Source organism: Cryptotermes secundus, unplaced genomic scaffold (genome assembly GCF_002891405.2).
Source record: "Cryptotermes secundus unplaced genomic scaffold, Csec_1.0 scaffold142, whole genome shotgun sequence".
NCBI classification, from domain to species: domain Eukaryota; kingdom Metazoa; phylum Arthropoda; class Insecta; order Blattodea; family Kalotermitidae; genus Cryptotermes; species Cryptotermes secundus.
The window spans coordinates 1,529,535-1,548,332 of record NW_019743148.1 but is presented as its reverse complement, the minus strand read 5'-3'; the positions used below and the strand labels follow the sequence as shown (position 1 = coordinate 1,548,332).

The 18,798-nt window shown below is 40.6% G+C and overlaps 1 long non-coding RNA gene across 1 annotated transcript in view; it reads right to left on the bottom strand.

Moving 5' to 3' along the window:
- LOC117283031 overlaps positions 1-18,798 on the bottom strand; it is a 216,953-nt gene that overhangs the window by 8,339 nt on the left and 189,816 nt on the right. The window contains exon 3 of the long non-coding RNA XR_004514023.1: positions 5,778-5,846. This is a non-coding gene — a long non-coding RNA (uncharacterized LOC117283031). The remainder of the gene's footprint in view (positions 1-5,777; positions 5,847-18,798) is intronic.

Sequence of the window (18,798 nt, the reverse complement as noted above, 5' to 3'; positions counted from 1 at the left end):
TACCGCAGAGTTGTACTGAGTTGTACTGTAACAGTCGCCGAGTCGAGACGTAGAGTCAGCCAGTCAGTTGTATTCTGGCATTGGGAGTGGACTAATTGTGATACTGCAGATAGCAGTAATCGCGAATCTGTAATTTGAGTGATTGTGAGAGCGGATGTGAAATAAAGTTCGCTATATAAAATACATCGTGAAGTTATTTGTCGCGATATACCCCGCGACACGCGACAATATCCTAACGGGCTGGAATAAAACGGGCCATATTTTGTCAACCCCTGCATTGCTGCTAAAGTATGAAATTCTCTCCCGTAGAATTTCAATTGATAAACCATCAATAAATTTATTACAAATTTATTACAAATAAATAATTTACTATATCCATGATTGTTATGACCGAGAAACTATGTTACTCCATGCTCTTGATATTCCGTGGAACACAAAATTAGCATCTGAATAACCGCAGATCGCTTACCCATCTTGTTTATCCGAAACTTATATTAGTATCTGCAATTCATGTCTGTAAGAACGTTTTCTTCAGAATACGAATTTATTTATAGTATCTTACAGACACTGACAAACAATATCAGCTATTTTTGGTTTGCCATATATTGATCGTCTTTTGTCTTTACTCTCGATATTACCTTCATGCGATGAACTGAAGCTGCACTGATGTCACTACTGCAATCTAACGGTGAAAATTGACACTAAAAGCATTTGCGCCTACGGTTCACTAATGAGTGAATGAGTAAAAAAGGTCATGTCGGCTCTCCACCGCTCCATCATATCTAACTGAATAGAGAATATTTCAGTAGGTGTTTTTAAGGAACATGAAATTAGCATAAATGATACACGGTTTAAATAAAATATTTAAATATACTCCCGCAATTCTAGAACATTTATAATGTAAGTAAAGTAAAGGTATTACCCTAACAGGCCGTGGAGGCCCATAGGGTTGTAAGATACTCAGGTTCCCACATTTTCTAGGCAATCGGCTCACAGATGGTGGTAAAGTTGTCAGCCTTACGCGCCAGCCGCACTTTACCCCTAAATATTCATGAGACTCATTTCTGTTAGAGGCTGAGTCGACCCCAGGGCCATTGTCCGGCTGGAAGGATTAGGTAAATTGAGAAAATCCAATGACCTCATAGGGACTCAAACCCGCGACCTTCCGGCTTGTAGTATAGTGCCTCAACCAACTACGCTACCGCGAACCCCATACATTTATAATGTAAATGACAAAAAATATGTACGTGCTGAGCAGCTACAAATGCTTCCTCCTGAATTCCTAAGTTTCGTAATGCTTCAATTTGCCTACATATCTGAAATAATACGATGAATGAAAAGTGCGTGTCTGCTCAGTGGTGTCCGTTTAACAAACACAGAGACAGGGCCAGCTTATAAAACAATGTAGATATAATCGCGACGCCAGAAAATGGACGGCATACAGGGAACATTCTTACATTATGACATTGGAATTTTATGTACAAAAGATGACAGTTGTTGGCTGCTTTATCTAACCTTGCAGAAACCTTATGATTAATATCATAAATATCCTGATCGAGCCTATTAACGTTATCGTCTTGAATATCTCCTTAACTATCCATTACGTCAGGGAAAACTTGAGACAAGATTTGCTTGTTATCATTGGGGACACTGGTGCATGGAATATATTGTTTGTATCTTGCGTTATTTACGAGTAAGGGCAGCTTAATTTTTTCCTTAAATAAAACTTCGTTTTGCACTCCCCCAGAATTGTAGAGCCGATCATTACGAATCCAGAGACAAAAACCTGAGCACCATTCCGACGAAATGTCCATGTGATATCGTGACTCAGAGTACAAGAGTGACGTGTGCTGTGCCACTGAGGTACACGGAGCGGTTCTCTCTTGTACTCTGTATCGCGATACCTTCCGTCGAAATCGTATTCGATTTATGGTCGTTTGACTCTTATTGATCGCCTATATAACTTTTGTAGGAGTAAAATGATCAAGTTCTACTTCAGAAAAAATGAAGCTAATATTGATATATTATAAAAAACAAACTAAAAATAAAGATAATCACACATCATGTGTCATCCTTGAAGTATTTTTTGATGGACTGGATAACAAAGGAGTTATTCCAGGTGATGTTAAGTGATTCATCCTTCACGCTGCATGTATAGTAGGAGAAGAGAAGTGACAGAAAGTAGGAATATACATAAACAATATAAAAATAAATGGACGAGGATGATAAATAAAAACGAGAAAGAAGTATGGATACATTTCGACGAGTTGTAATTAGCAGAAGTAATAATAGGATTGTTTTTTCCTTTTCTCTTTTTGTTTCTCCTCTCGCTCCCACTTTGGAGCATACGGCTGATTTCTCAGTTTCATGATCATTTTACAGACGGTAGGACTCCTTGGACGGGTGATCAGCTCATCGCAAGGCCTCTACCTAAACACAGGACATCATAAACACAGAATGAACACATACACATATAAAACATCCATGCCATATGTGAGATTCGAACCCACGATCTCGGCTTCCGAGCGAGCTAAGACAGTACATGACTTAGGCCGCTCGACTACCGTGACCGGCCAATAATAGGATATGTATAATTAAATGTTAGTCTATTAGTAGCTGAGTTCTGTAATGTTGCAATTGCAATTAACACGGGAGGCCGGAATGTAGGACGAGGGAGTCAAACTCCGGCACTTCTTGCCTATGGAAAGTAGTCACCATTTATTCATTCATTCATTCATGTAAGTGCAAAAATCTGAAAAGTAGTAACATTATTCTGGAACACTCTGTGTATGTGTATATTTAATTTAGTGCTTTAGATTGCCCTTGTTTTGAACTAGAAGGTTTACTTAAAGCAATCAACGTAAGTACGTCCCATAATATGTGGTTGTAAGTAAGAAATTAATATGAAACACGACAAATATGTGTTGGTCTCAGAACTTCATTAATCACGGTCAAGGAATTTCAAAATTGGGTTCGGAAATTTTAAAAAAATATGCAAAATAAACTCTGAGTTAGGTGGAGGGAAGACATGGCACTCAACTCTGTTTAAAACTCGTGTGTGTGCTGCTTTGCATTCCACTTTAAACATGCCTGGATAAGAAGGAGACTGTCAAGAAGGCGTAATCGCCTAACGAGTATTACTTAGGCTACATGCAGAACAGTAACGGAAGAGAAGTTGCAGCTCTGGCACGGCGCATGAACTATCGGTGCCAGTACTCTGCGTTTTTACATCTAACATATTACGTGAATGTATAACGGCGAGGTCTTGTCCACCCGCCGCAACATTCGCATCAGAAACATCTGTCGAATTTCGATTAAATGTTTTATGGAACCTTCGAAAATGTGGCACAATTAAAAAAAATTGAGAACCAGAGTAGCGAATCAAAATTACGTTGTCAGAAATACTTTACTTTCTCGGTTCCGAACTAGAAACTATAATTTTAGAAAGCAATCTTCTGGGATTTGGCACCGTGAATATGTGGTGTTAACCGACGGTTCGGAGGAAAGGTCGGTTAACACCACATATACACGGTGCCAAATCCCAGAAGACTGCTTTCTTCATAGTCACCGCCGTGAAAGCCTCAAATCTTATATAATTTTAGAGTTGTTCAGATATTACGGGAAATAATCTCTCTCCTTAGAGGAAGAATATAGATTGGGAATGGTTAAGAACAGGGTTCTAAAACAATATTTTGATCTAAGAGCCGGGAAATGACACGAGGATGGTGAGAATATTATGTGTACACTCTTCATCATGTGTTATTAGGGAGATCAAATCAAGGAGGGGCAGATGGGAACATGTAGCGTGACTAGTCAGGTGAGAAATACACAGTTTTAGCTGGATAATCTGGGGAGACCTGAGAGTAGATGGAAGGACAGATTCCAGTGTTGAGCTCTGGTGAACCTTCGGGTTGCATGAAAGATGGCCATACATCCTCTGCTGAGGGAGGAATGTCCTCCACGGAAAAGTGTTGTGTGGATAGGTGCCTGAGAGAACTGGCTGAGGCCTGACCAACTGTGGTAGCTGTATTAGCAGTGCTGAACCTTCAGGCCCTTCTGCAATGTTAGATAAATGTGTAAGCATGGGTGAAAGGACAGTTTGTTATATAGATTCGATATTTCCCGTCGACTCGCTGATTACAGATATATATATTCCACTGACAGGTGCACCGCTATCATTCACATTGTGTGTCCCACAGCTAGTCCTGAGGCAGAAATTGAACATCGAAAATCATATTACTCTTCACTTAAAATGCAATTCATTATTTCACACCATAAATTTGTGGCATTTAAATACAGAAGCTGGGCTGATAAACTGAAGCTAAATTTGTACTAAGTGCATATATTTTTGAAAATCCTAAGCGTGAAACCAGAAGCCGGGATGGCGTAGTCGATACAGCGACTTTCTATGGGCTGGATGACCGAGGGGTTGGAGTTCGAGTTTTTGTAAGGTCAAGAATTTCCTCCACGTCATCCAGACTCTGGGACAGATCCATGCTCGTATGGAATGGGTACCGGGAATTCTATCTTCGGGGGTAAAGCCGAAGTGGCGTGAAGCTGACCACTCTCAATCACTGGACAAACTCCGATTAGTCGAGAACAGCCTATAAACACCTAACAACAGGTTCCATCATTGGGAGATAAGAATAAAATCACAATAAAAGACATGATAGAAAATTTGTGCCAAGCGTGCACATGTCAAAAATATGATAAAACAGTGGTATGGATTAAGTTCCAGGAATTAAGTTAAAAACGAGGGTAAAAAATATGGAGGATGTATAGCTAATTATGCAGATAAAGAATCTCGAAATAAGACTAAACTCCAGAGCAAAACTAGCAGATGTAGCGGAAGCCACTTGTCTTATATATACCAGATGATGGATAGAGTCCAAAATAAACCTTATAGTTCTATACAGCATACACCATCGTCAGAATTCTTTAAAGTCTATTAAGTGATATACGTTTCTCATTTGATTTCCACAGAAGCTACATAATGACAAATCGTCAAATAGTATATAAAGTCCCCTGCTTAGACTAATAGTATTGGCCTATAGATGCATTGTACTAAACATTTGCATTTTATACAGTGTCAAGAAATAACCTATGACCCTAGAAACATGAAAACTTTGGTATTTCATAGTCATAAAACTTAATCATGAAAGTGCACTCTCATCCTCAAATACTTACTTACTCCGTTCCCCTTATACTTTTACGGTGTCGAGGTTGTTTATTATTTTTTTTTTCATTTTGATCGTTTCACAGACGGTAGGACTCCTTGTACGAGTGATCAGCTCGTCGCAAGGCCTCTACCTACACACGGGACAACATAGACACAGAATAAACACATACACATATCAAACATCTATACTTTGTGTAGGATTCAAACCCACGATCCCGGCTTCCGAGAGAGCGAAGACAGTGCATGCCTTAGACCGCTCAGCTACCGTGACCGGCTACTCTTATCTTCACGAACCAAAATTTTCTCCAGCATTAAGCAAAGTTTGACGTTCTCACTGTGATGGTTACGAAGAATTCTGTTTTCTGGAATATGACGTCTTGTAGTCCGTTGAGAGTCAACAGGTGTTTCAGAGGAACATGTCGCCTCAGTCTTCAGCGTCAAAGAATAAGCCAAGCTATAAACCAGTGTGAATCAGGCTCCGAAACTTCAGCTGATTTTCAATAGACTACTGTGGGTTGTATCCCAGAATACAGAACTCTTCTCCAGCACTTTTAACGGACAGCGATTTTCAACAGAGTTAATTTCATTGATGACTTACCCTGAGATAGCAGAACTCCAGAAAGTACTGAAAGGGCGGGAGCAGAACTTGAGGACTAATCACGTGATCCTGAAACACAATGGTTTGCATTAATCATGTGCATCCATGTATCTGCTGCCATACTAAATCGAAACGTGAATTTCTAGTTTCTAGATTTTCACTGTCGTGTCTGTTCATATTGCGGTATTCCGGCTTGTGACTACGTGTAGCCTTGTAGATGGATACCAGCGTTTCGAAGGATAATTCAGCCTTGATAAGTATGCCACTTCAATCCTGAATATGGAAGAACCGTTTTTCACCAAAACGTTTGTATCCAACTATAAGGCTTCATGGCTTCACAACCCAGGCGATCCTAATATGTATGAGAACATCCCCTCCAGATGGGGTAATAATAAAGCTAAAATTATCCTCGTGCTTAATTAAATACCACGCCTTCATTTACTTGGGTATGGAACTGTTGCTGCAGGCATATTTAGGCTTCGGCACTAGAAGGAAGAGCGTGATCAGCTTCACGCTTAAGCTCTTTTAACTATCGAGAAAACTATATCCACTTGGTAGGAAAGTAGGTAGACCTCTGAGACAACCTGAATGTGTGTCCTTACCGAGAATCGAACCCCTACACTCGAATCACATGACTGAGATGTCACGGTCTCATAATCTCAGATACTGTCTAGAACCTCATTTAAATCATCTCCTTGACACTTCTACGTGAAGCAAATGGAACGTGTGAAGAGTGAAGCAATTTAATAAAGTGAATCAAAAATAATTTACAAAAGAAAACTTTCTGAAAATCAGACACGCCGATTCTAAACTTGGACACAAAGAGACTGCTTCATGTCACAGTTTTGAGAACTGAATTTTGAAATGAAACAGTGAGTTTCTTCTACTTTCCTATTTTTTTTTCTTGTTCTTACTAAAATTGTTTGTTAACCTTAATGTGACAATATGGTGTTTCATTACTGAATAAAAGCTCATTCTCGTTCAAAAGTATCTCCGTTCCTAATTTCAGAACAAGCGGCATATGCATTCATTTGTCTTACATGCAAGAAGAGGGGAGAAGTCCTACAACCCCTACTACGACGAATGATGGATTTTCATGAAATCTGCTATGGCTTCTTGCCGTTGATGGACAACGCTTTGGTACTTCTCCATTTCTGTCATCAAAAATATCCTCTTGGCGTTTATACCAACTTCAGAGGAGCTAACTTTGCTTAATGCAGTGATCTGATATACTGCGTGATACAGCTTCTTTAATAAGAAAGATCTTATTGGAGCCCCCCCCCCAAGTTTCTTCACTTATACTGAAACATGGCGGCATCGCGAATCTAGCTGCATACCTCTGAGTTGATCGCAGTAACTAATCGACTACTGGCCCTTTTTATAAGTAAGGACAGACAACAAACGTACCTAAAAATCTGTTTAATCTTTTATTTGTAGTATATGATAATAAAGAATGCTTGGAGGTTACGTCTGACAATAAATCTTGCAAAGTATTAGGAATCTGTTCTCCGGTCACGAGCGACGAGCGGTCTAAGGCATGAAGTGTCTTCGCTCGCTTGGATGCTGGGATCGTGGGTACGAATCCTACACAAAGGCATTTGGTATGCCTTTGGTATGGTTTATTCTGTGTTTATGTTATCCTGTGTTTAGGTAGAGGCCTTGCGACGAGTTCATCACTCGTCCAAGGAGTCCTACCGTCTGTAAAATATTCATGAAACCGAAAATCAGACGTCAGGGCCCAAGGGGGCTGTAGAGCCAGTAAAAAAAAAAACTAGGGATCTATGTTACTGGACTCCACGCACAGAAATATTAGTAAATTATTAATTTATACATTTAATTTCTCTATGCATATGAAGCGTATATAAAAAGGAGCCTTAACTTATATCCAGAACGTTATGTTCATACCAGACTCAACAAAAACAGACATTCTGAAGCTAACAGGAATGTATTCTTATAAAAAACACATCTGAATTGACAATGTGACCTCCCACACTGACATATCTTTAAGCCACCACTATAACAATTCAGCCTTTACAGAAAAATAACCTTTGTTAAGCTAGCACAGAGACGACGCATAACAACCTGGATATGACTGGGTAACATATTGCAAAGTATCGGAGTTCGGGGATACAGGAATCTGAATGAGTTACAATTTAATTAATAAATATTCGGGAGTAGCCAAGTGATTTAAACCCTGAATATTATCGGCTTCCTTGTTTAAGAACCGCATGATTACAATTTCCCCTGAACTTCATCCCTCCCGCTCCGGAAGTTTTTATTAAATCTCACCCACCTACATCTAGACAACCCATAGTTGCAATTGCTTTCATTCCTTTCACGTTGTGGCATGTTCCCATATGTGTACAGCATATAAACAGCTAAAATCAAGTTTCTAAGTAGAACTCGGACAGGCAGTAACAGGAGATGCTGACAGTCGCATAACGAGGAGCTACATAATATATAGTCTTCACCAAGTACTCTTACGATGATGAAATCAAACGAGGATGAGCGGCAGAGCATATAGTATGTACGTATACACTTACATACGGAGATGAGCCCTTCTTGAGGTGAAGCCAAATCTGCAGCTACTCAAGAATTTCTCGAAGGTTCATTACCGTGTTCGCAAAGGCCCTCCACTGGTCCCTATCGTGAGCCAGATCAGTCCAAACCATACCATCACATCCTATCTCTCTAAGATCCATTTAAATATTGTCCACCCACCTACGCCTTAGTCTTCCCAGTAGACTCTTTCCTTCTGGCTTTCCCACCAATATCCTATATGCATTTTTCCTCTCCCCCATTCGTGCTACATGCCCTGCTTACCTAATTCTCCTTGACTGGATCATTCTACTTATATACGAGATATACGAGTATATAGTACATAACTTCAGTTCCACTACGAAGACTAAGCTGAAGATGGGTGAATAATATTAAAATAGATCTTAAAGAGAAAGAATGGTATGGTATGGATTGGATCGATCTGGCTCAGGGTAAGGCTCTTGTGGACACAGTAATGAACCATGTTGGGAAATTTCTGAGTAGCTACATAACTGGCGGCTTCTCAAGAAGGGCTCGGCTCCGTGAAGTTAGTTATATAATTTCAGGTGGATATTCTGAAGTAAATACGATAATTTGAGAGACCTAGGCATAGACGAAAGAACAGTATTGAAGAATACAGCAACTTGACGAAAGACAGTGTGAGGATGTGGAACAGATTCATACGGCCAAGCACTGTGTTCACTGCAAGGCCTATGTGAAGACGAAATATAACTGACAATGAGGTAAGCGTAGAGATTCTCCCTTGAGCAGTTAATAATTATTTAACGGGTCAATAAGTTATTAGTTTATATGGATCCCAAATCCACATAGAAGACCAAGGCGTAGGTGGGTGGACAATATTAGAATGGATCTTAGAGAGATAGGATGGGATGGTATGGATTGGATAGATCTGGTTCAGGATAGGGACCAGTGGAGGGCTCTTGTGAACGCGGTAATGAACCTTCGGGTTCCATAAAATGCTGGGAAATTCTTGAGTAGCTGCAGAATTGGCGGCTCCTCCAGAAGGGCTCAGCTCCATGAGTAAGAGTAAATGGATCCCAAATGTTCCCTGCTGTGTGTTCAAGTCCTGCCTGAGCCACTTCAATCCTCTACACATGAGAACTTCATTCTTTACCCTATCCTAATAGTTCTCAAACCACAATATTACTTCAATTATTTTCCCTCGCATATGTCATAAATTTTTCAGCTATGCGCAGTTGTGATCCTTTTAATTGGTCAATTTACTTAGTTATGGTTTATTTAGCTATTTTAGTAAGTCACATTATTCAGAACATATGGCACGAAGTAACAGTGGTTAGTGAATGATGAATTTGCAAAGATGTAAAACAGCGATTGCAGTCCAATTTGAGATACTGTACCGGCATTTGCCTGGAAGAGTTGAACAAAGCACGAGAAACATCAGTCAGTATAGTCGGCCAATATTCTAACCGAGTACTTCTCGAATGCAAGTCAGAAACGTTACCGCTTTAGCTACCTTGCTGGGTTTTTACTGCTCATATATTTCACTGTCCAGTGTTAACTTATCGGTACTCACACATGGAGCTGAGCCCTTCTTGAGAAGCTGAAAATTGTGCAGCTACTCAAGAACTTCCCAGCATTTTATGGAACCCGAATGTTAATTTCTGTGTTCACAAGAGCCCTCCACTTGTCCCTATCCTGAGCCAGATCACTCGAATCCATACCATCCCATTCTATCTCTCTAAGATCCATTTTAACATTGTCCGCCCACCTATGCCTTACTTTTCCCAGTGGTTTCTTTCCTTCTGGCTTTCCCATACGCATTCCTCCTCTTCCCCATTCGTGGCACATGCCCTGTCCATCTCATCCTCCTTGACTTGATCATTCTAATTACACATGGAGAAGAGTACAAGTTATGAAGTTCCTCATTATTCAATTTTCTTCAATCTCCTATCAATTTATCTCTTTTCGGTCCAAATATTTTCCTCAATACCCTGTTCTCAGACGCCTTCAAAAAACGAAGAACAACGCATAGAAGACGTGTTCAAGACTACGTACTAGTATTATTTACATATCATTAGTAGGTGGGTTTCGGTACTCCATTTTCCAAACGCTGAACAAGCATACTGTCACATGTAGTTACTATAGGATTCTGACGATGGTGTATAACACACTGATATGTTGGGATTTTGGACTTTATCAGCAATGAAGTCACCAATTCACATAGAAGATCTGTATGATGTGATATATGCTTTTATTTATTTCTATTAAGTTCTAAATTAGATAGACGTGATTTACTCCATTGTTGACGCTGGTTTAACACTATTAGTTTTTGTTACTAGTTCTTCTTTCTATTCCATGCCGTGGGGTCATGGACCTGGTTATGAGTTTAGTTTCGTGGCATAAATTTCTACAGATCTACCTATCCTGGTTCCACGCTTGTAAGTGTTTGCTACAATTTGTCATGAATATTTTTTCTTATTAGCTCTCATGGACTTAGCCTGGTTTCAGGTGTTTATAATCTTCATGTTTTGTGACATTGGTTTGTCCAGTGATTGAGGCTAGCTCTTTCTAAGGGACCCAACTGAATAGGTGTTTTCCTTCACCTGAGGACGGAAACAGATCCAGTTTCCGAAACGTCGTGTTTTTATTTGTTATCTTAAAAACCAGGACGATGGATAAAGTCCAAAATCCCAACATATCAGTATACTGTCACATGTTTGGTATGCCACACGACAAATAACTTTACGTGGGTCTCGGATCTAGCGGATCTTTATTGGACACTCACACTTACACACCTTACAATTATTATCGCTTGTGGTGTCACTTGACTTCTGGCCCAGTACACCAATGCGACGTCTCAACTATCCTTGGCCGTGGTTGGATCTCAACTGTCTCTGGCGGCGGCTGTCCCAAGATTGTCTCGTTCTCTTTATTCAATACTGAATGCTCTGTACGTGTCGTAAGCTCTGCTTATATAGGGGTTATGCGGACCGGATACCAGACATCATTTCTCACGGTTCCGTTGCCGCTGTTGAGGCAGTCCGTTGTTACGGGAACGTTCCTTATAGATTACACCGGTAGCGTGTTTCGTCTCATCCGTTGTTACTCAACGACAATTCGTTGCTACGATTTGTCGCTGCGGGAACTCCACAATTTCCACGTATTCGTTGTCGTGCAGATGTCCGTTCCGATTGTAGCGGTGGTCGCGGTGATGGACGTAAGGTAACGCGTCACGATGTTTATCTGATGAGTACTTCAACTCGACAGTTGGAACTCCAGAGATGTGGAACGAGCTATAGTTGTGGCCTGCCCCACAATCATCACGCCTTTCCGTGTGTGGCAATCGCATGAGGCAGAGAGACATGTGTTGTCCGCTCAAGAAACTCCCATAGGAACTTTACTTCTCTTTTGCCACGAGTCCATTATTTGTATTCTTTCCACAAAAGTCTTAAAAAGTTTACAAACTCACTCTCTATTTGTTTTCGTAGATTGTGTTTTTCTTTCGCCTCCCTCCCAGCTTCTGTCGCTGCCCATATTTTGTCTGCGTTCATCTATAGATGCTTCTAGCCTAATCTCTACGTCAGCTGCTTCCAACCCCCTTCTCCTATGCATAATTACATGATCCCGTTTACGTGAAATTGCCGGTCACAGTAGCCGCGCGCTCCTTCGAAAGCTGGATCGTGGGTTCGAGTCACACTTCAGGCATGGATTTGTGTGTGTGTGAGTGCGCTTATTCTGTGTTTGTGTTGTCCTATGTTTAGGTAGCGGCCTTGCGACGGGCTGATGACTGGTCCAAGGAGTCTTACCTTCTGTGAAAAATGATTACGGATCTGAATATGAGGCCCGCGCTCTGAACTTAGCTCCTGTCTTAAAATCCGTTGCCAGGAAAAGTTTAGTGGAGGGTGTAATAGACTGAGGATACTAAACTGTGCGTGTCAGTGATCTGTAAAGTGTAGTCACGAGTGGTGAGTGCATAAGTGGACAATAAATCGAATCTTCAATCTAAAACCCCGTCGAAAGTAACACTTACACTACAAGTGACAAAACTCTTAACGAAACGATCCTTCTTAGAGCAGATTCTTTACAAGTTACACTGAAATACTGACATTTGTTTTTAGCCTACTTTCTTTATTTTTACACAATAAAAGTAAGCTTATGAGATCACCATCCTGTCTGTGTATCTGTGTGTCTATGCCTCATCCCTACCAGCTTTTGAAGCCTGAACCAATCTTTAAGAAACTTAGTATATGTATCATGGCAACTGAGTCCATCTCAACTCCATAGTTCATAAATCCCACCCATCAGTCTGTGTGTCTCTATGTAGATCGCCCCCCCCCATTGTTGCAAGGCATCCGATAGGTAAACACGTTATATGCTGTGTCATATCAAAGGAAAGCAGGCGATTGGTTCTTCTCAGAACTCCTTATTTTATTATGCGACTCTCATCAGTATATATTCTCCTTGCCCCTCTGATAAACAGTAGTGAATACCTTGTTCGTTACTCAATTGTCAAGAAATGGGTGAACGGTAGACACGCATCTATTATGAACGTATATGAAATGTTTGTCAAACAAATATACGCCGAATTACTGGGTTTCGTCTGTCGTCCGGTATCCTAAAAAACTAGAAAACAGAACGTTTCGGAAACTGGATCTGTTTCCGTCCTCAGGTGAGAAGTAGTTTTTTTAGAATACCGGGCGATAGACATATTGCAAAACCCCATTAATTCTGAGTGTTATACACCACCGTCAGAACCCTTTAGAATCTACCAGTAGATGTAAATCATTTTGCAATACAGAGAAAAGCTATTGTCACATAGTAACAATCCAAGAAACGGAGAAAAAGAGGCTGAACGAAAGATTCTATATATAATTTAAAACAAAAGAAATGAATCCATTACCTCCTTTGTGGCTGAAGAGCCAGAGAATGATGAATCATTAAAGCCAATTGTTTCTTCGGGATCTCTTCATCTTACCTTCCTCATGGACGTCAATGCTTCTAGTGAAGGGGCGTGAGCTCTAATAGATAGTCGTATCTATTCTTTTAACCGAAATATCAGAAGTTATAATCTGGGCATAAACCCTATGCATTTTTACGATGTGTAGACTGAATAACTATCAATATAGTACGCACATTAATGCCACTGATGATTAGTGAAGCCAGTCGTCCACACAGCTATAAAACGTTAATTGATTTCTTGGATAAACCAATTTTATATCCTGGACAGATTGAGTTTCTTATAGTCGACCTATGAAGTCGTCTCTTTTAGTTATATTTGACATTGACGTGACGTAATTGGACGGCGTTTAACGATGCGCTCTATTCGTGCTGCAGACAACAGGGCGATTATGAAAATCATAATTATATACGCTATTTATGACCTTGTTAGATTCATAAATCAGCTGTTCATTTGCAACAAAATTTCGAAACAAACTATTCTTTTTCAAAATGTATTAACACCTTCTATAGGGGGTTCATTCACTGGATCGATATAGACCAGCCGAACGTAACGTTCGAGTGGGTAAGCAACAGATCCATCTACCGGGGACTGTTACAACTAACTACACAACGCATACTTGATTTCGATGTGAATTTGGAATGCTGCAGTACTAAATAAAGAACGTCATGAAATTGAATAAATTTATCCCACTCAATTTCCTTATAAAAAAAGGGGGCTTCGCCTTATAAATTGTTAGCCACACAAGCAAATACAGTACTCGGAGAACACCTCTTATCTCCAGGGTATTAAATGCAGACTTTTAACTAAATTGAGCACAGTGTTTCAATCCCAAACCCGTTTTTCACTACTTCTTTTATTAGCAATTTATACTGCACTTAAAATCTGAACCATTAATAACACTTTATTATAATATATTAAATACTATAATACCTATAACATTCATAATTAAAATAAATACACATCACATAAAAACTCCGTGGTTATAGTCCGCAAGCGAACTATACCGACCGAGCGACCGCCGCTTGTCGGCGAAGTTGGTGCCAACTTTAGGGGATAGAGGGTGTTGCGTGGTCAGCGCAACGAATCCCCACGGCCGTTAATTTCGATTTTCTAGACCGGAGCCGCTATTTCTTAGAAATAGCGCCTCAATTATCCTCACGAGGCTGAGTGGACCCAGTTCCATACCCACTACTTCTCAGAAAATCTGGTAGAACCGGGAATCGAACCCGGGACATCTGGATCTGTAGCCAGGAACTCTGACCACTAGACCACAGAGACGGTCTACAATGTATTCACAATCATTTTTATAAAAATTATAATTCTTTATTTACTACATGTCAGTAACATAGAAGTCTGGCTCTTAGCATAAAACGCCGCGTAGTCCGTTAAAATCAACCAACCTTTCAGAGGAGCATATCGCCTCCATCTTCAGGGTTATAGAGTAAGCCAAGCAAGACACCAAGTAGAACACATGGCTTGTGAATTTATTATGAATGACAAAAGATGGTGTGAAAGAACACGATTGTGGCCTATTAAAATTTATATTCCAGAATCTGCTGCCAGGAATTGTGAACAACAAAAGTGATCATTCAGGGCAACCAACATCCGGGCTGCGAATCGAAAGAAGGACCTCACGAAAATAAAGCACTAACTGTTTCTAAACTTGATGCGCATAGAAGTTCAGTTCAGATTCTTCCGTAACGTGAAATTCTCACTGATTTGTGTCTCCAGATCATTTCGTTTATGAGATTTGACCTGTCATAGCGTTCACTCTGTAACTACGTGTATGTCCGATAATTATCGCCAGCAGCAAGTTCACAGTCGCCTGAGATCGGATATTAAATGCCTTGGAGTGGAGTCAACATCATTATTTTTATATGTCAGCGTACAATTCAACGAAACGAGCCCGCAAATCTCTCCGTCTGAAGTACTCGTAGCTGTACAACGAAACTCCTTGGCGCTATGTAAGGAGAGAAATATAAATGAAAACTTACAAAACGCGTATGAATTTATTTTGTTATGAAACTTGGAATGTCTTATGTTTTCGGTTTTTAGAACGTAACTTTCAGACATATGTGACGTGCGAGTGAAATACATGAAAGCAGCTGGAATATTTCATCTTCGTTTCATCGGGTTCTTTCCAGTAATTAATTATTTTGAAAGATTTGAGGTTTTCACGGCGGTGACTATGAAGAAAGCAGTCATCTGGTATGTGACACCGTGTAGATGTGGTGTTAACAGACGTTTCGGAGGAACGTATCACCTCCATTTTCAGGGTAGAAGGAAAAATAAGAAAATCCGCAAGCGAAGAGAGCGTGAGAACCTGTACAAGCAGACTGCTAGTCTAAGGTTTCCACGGTCTCTTCGCTTGCGGAGTTTCTTATTTTTCCTTCTACCCTGAAGATGGACGTGATACGTTCCTCCGAAACGTCGGTTAAGACCACATCTACAAGATGCCACATCCCAGAAGACTGCTTTCTTCAATTAATTATTTTGTTGGCGTTTCATCTCTGAAATATAAACGCAGTCTTTGTGAAGTTTGGGAGCCATGGACTCCTGACACAAAGCAAGTATTTGATCAAAATAGAGCCTCTCTCTCTCTCTCTCTCTCTCTCTATATATATATATATATATATATCTCTCTCTCTCTATCCTGTTATTTTGTACTTTTCTTCCAGGAAAATAAAACTGAGTGAGGGTTTCCGTGGTTTTCTCAGATCCTTGAAATTATTTACGAAATAGTACCAAAAACGATCCACATTCGTTTACTTCCACGTCTTTTCTGGCTCTAACTAACTAATTTATTGTTGAAATTGAATCACTTTAAGATGCTAATACCAGATTAGCTAGTCAAGAAATTTCTTGCATTTTATCAGCCAGAAATGTCATTAACGTTATCAAAGAGCCAGTCATTAAATTCTATCCTGAGTCAGATGAATCTAGTAAACAGAAAATACTTCCTTTAAATTTCACTTTAATATTAGCCTCTCTTCTGCGCTTGGGTGTGCCACGTGACTTCTTCCCTTCACACTTTCGAGCTAAGCATTTTAGGCATTCCTCAGGTGACCAGCGTGTGTCGCGTACGTAGCATAAATAATATTTGGTGAAGAGTCGTCTTTCATAATAATTCCGATATAAATCATTGTATAACTTATGGAGCTAATTATATGACAAAAAAAAATGTATGCTCCACGTTCACATGTGACGATATGTAAAATTATCAAGTAAATTGAAAACGACAGCTTGACAGAAATGCAAGGAGACAGGATTTCGAAAATGACATACATTTTGCTCAGGCGAAGTACATAAAGTGAGACACAGAAGTAAATTGAAGGACAAAATTGATTTCTGTACCTAGGAATTGGCTTTAAGCATTATTACCAGAAGTGAAAGAAGGAGGAGGAGGAGGAGGAGGAAAAGAAGGAGAATAAATAATAAACTAGCAGTACATCAATATGAAGACAGTGATATGTATCTGTACAAACCCTATTAAGACTGACTGCAAGAAACGTGGTTTTATATTCACTGCTTTCGGAAAGGAGAGGAGTTATAGACACGGAACAAGTTCGTTTTGCGACTCTCACTTTCCATGAAGATTTATAGCTTCCTTTCTCCTTTACATTTTAGAGTTATTTAACGAAGATTTGTCATTTACACAGTTTACATAGCTTTAATTGAGAAATGTATTGGCTTGTGAATTGTCAGAGATGATTAATAGTGGTCATGACGTATTTTAAGGTCTCTGTCTAGGAATTCCGCTGCAGTGGTTGGAGGATCATGCAAAAATCCAGAGTATGAAGCAAGAATACCAAACCCTACACTATGATGTTCGGTTGTTTCTTTCTGAATTGCTGTTAATTATTGTTTCCGTGAGTTGACAAGTCGCGAGCATCCGGTAAAAGGTAAAGTTATCCCTGCGCTTAATTAATGAAGCATATGCTATGAAAGTGTATGGGAGAGTGGATGTATGGATCCACATTTTCTTGGCCTCGATACTAAGTAGAGGTGAGCGGTCAGCTTCACGCCCCGGCCGCTTTAATGCTGGGAAAAGAGTCCCCAGAACGCTTTGGATAAGATATTGGGTGGGTCCCAGATCCGGTCTGGACGACGTGGAGAAGAAAAAATTCTTGACCTTACCGGGACTCGAACTCTGACCCCTCGGCCGTCCAGCCTGTATCCAGTCGCTATACCGACTGCACTATGCCGGCTCCTTAAGTGTCCGGTCCCTGTATTAACTAATCTTCTCTATTTCATGATATTTTCATTTAAAGTAAATGCGCTTAATAAAATTACGACTACTTTTAAAAGAACATACTGTGAGATGAGTAGCTCACAGAGTATAAACACCGGAGAATCGGGTTTCGATTTCTGGCATGCACGACTTTCCTCTTCAAAACAACGTCCACACCGCCTTTAGGGTGTTGTTGTTGTTGTTATTGGAGAGGGTGGGTTTCCCCATGCACTTAGACCAGATATTGGTCCATTGTGCATCCCCCTGTGATATTCTACCAGTCTCTATACCCTACCGGTACTGGTGCGTGCCATCAGTCCCGACTCAGCCAGCGAGTTCGGCCTCTTCTGGCTCAGCGGTATCTCGATGCTTCCCCCATCTACTAGAGGCGTTAGAGACTACTGTTGGGTGGGAAATGTCCTGAATTTGGCACAGAGGTCCCCTTGAGACATGAGGTGCTTTTACGTGCCGTAAAGCTACGACACGGGACCCACGGCTTAAAGTCCCTCCCGGAGGACTTGTTCCCTGATTTTTTTCGCCCTTAAAAATTCAACGACCTCCGCCGGGCTTAAACCCGCGTACCTTGAGTCACGAGTTGGGAACGTTACCCCTAGACTACGGAGGCCGCTCCCGCCTCTAGGTTGCTCCCCGCCTCCAACCAAATAGGGATTACGTAGAAGCTCTTTCGTCCGTGCGCGACGCTAACCACTTATGTATCTGGTGCCGGAGGTTAAGACGGACGGGAATTATGTCTCCACAAGAAGGCCAAAGCTTATAATGGCCTGAAGTGTCAGTCCCTTACTTTTCGCTCCATATTTTACCGTGCAGTACTGGAATGTACCGATGTAACATGTCTTTGGTACGCAGTGTAAAGTGGGATGCATAGGAAGTTCAAAGGGGAAAGAAAATATTTTATCCCTGATATCGACTGCCGGAAGGCGAGGTGGGGACACAGAGAGGCGAGAGGGGGAAGTGGTAGAAAAATAACGGCCACAAAAACAGTTCCCTGTAACTCTTTGAAATGAACAAAAACAAAGAACGTTTTTGCAAAGATTCGCGACCAATATTGGCAGCATAAAATTGTGTCAGATATGCAGACAGTTGCACTTATAGTTCAGCTTTACTAAGCAAAGTGGCTAAAGATATATTTCTCACTTGCATTCGGAAGGTGGAAGGTCAGAATTTTGGTCGAGACACTGATTATAGGAGTGAAGCTCATATTCCGTCTTCAGCCACTCCGGGAACATATCGGAATGGAATCTTAAACATGGGGATGTCTTCCTTCCCATTTCATTCTTCCCAGTGATTCA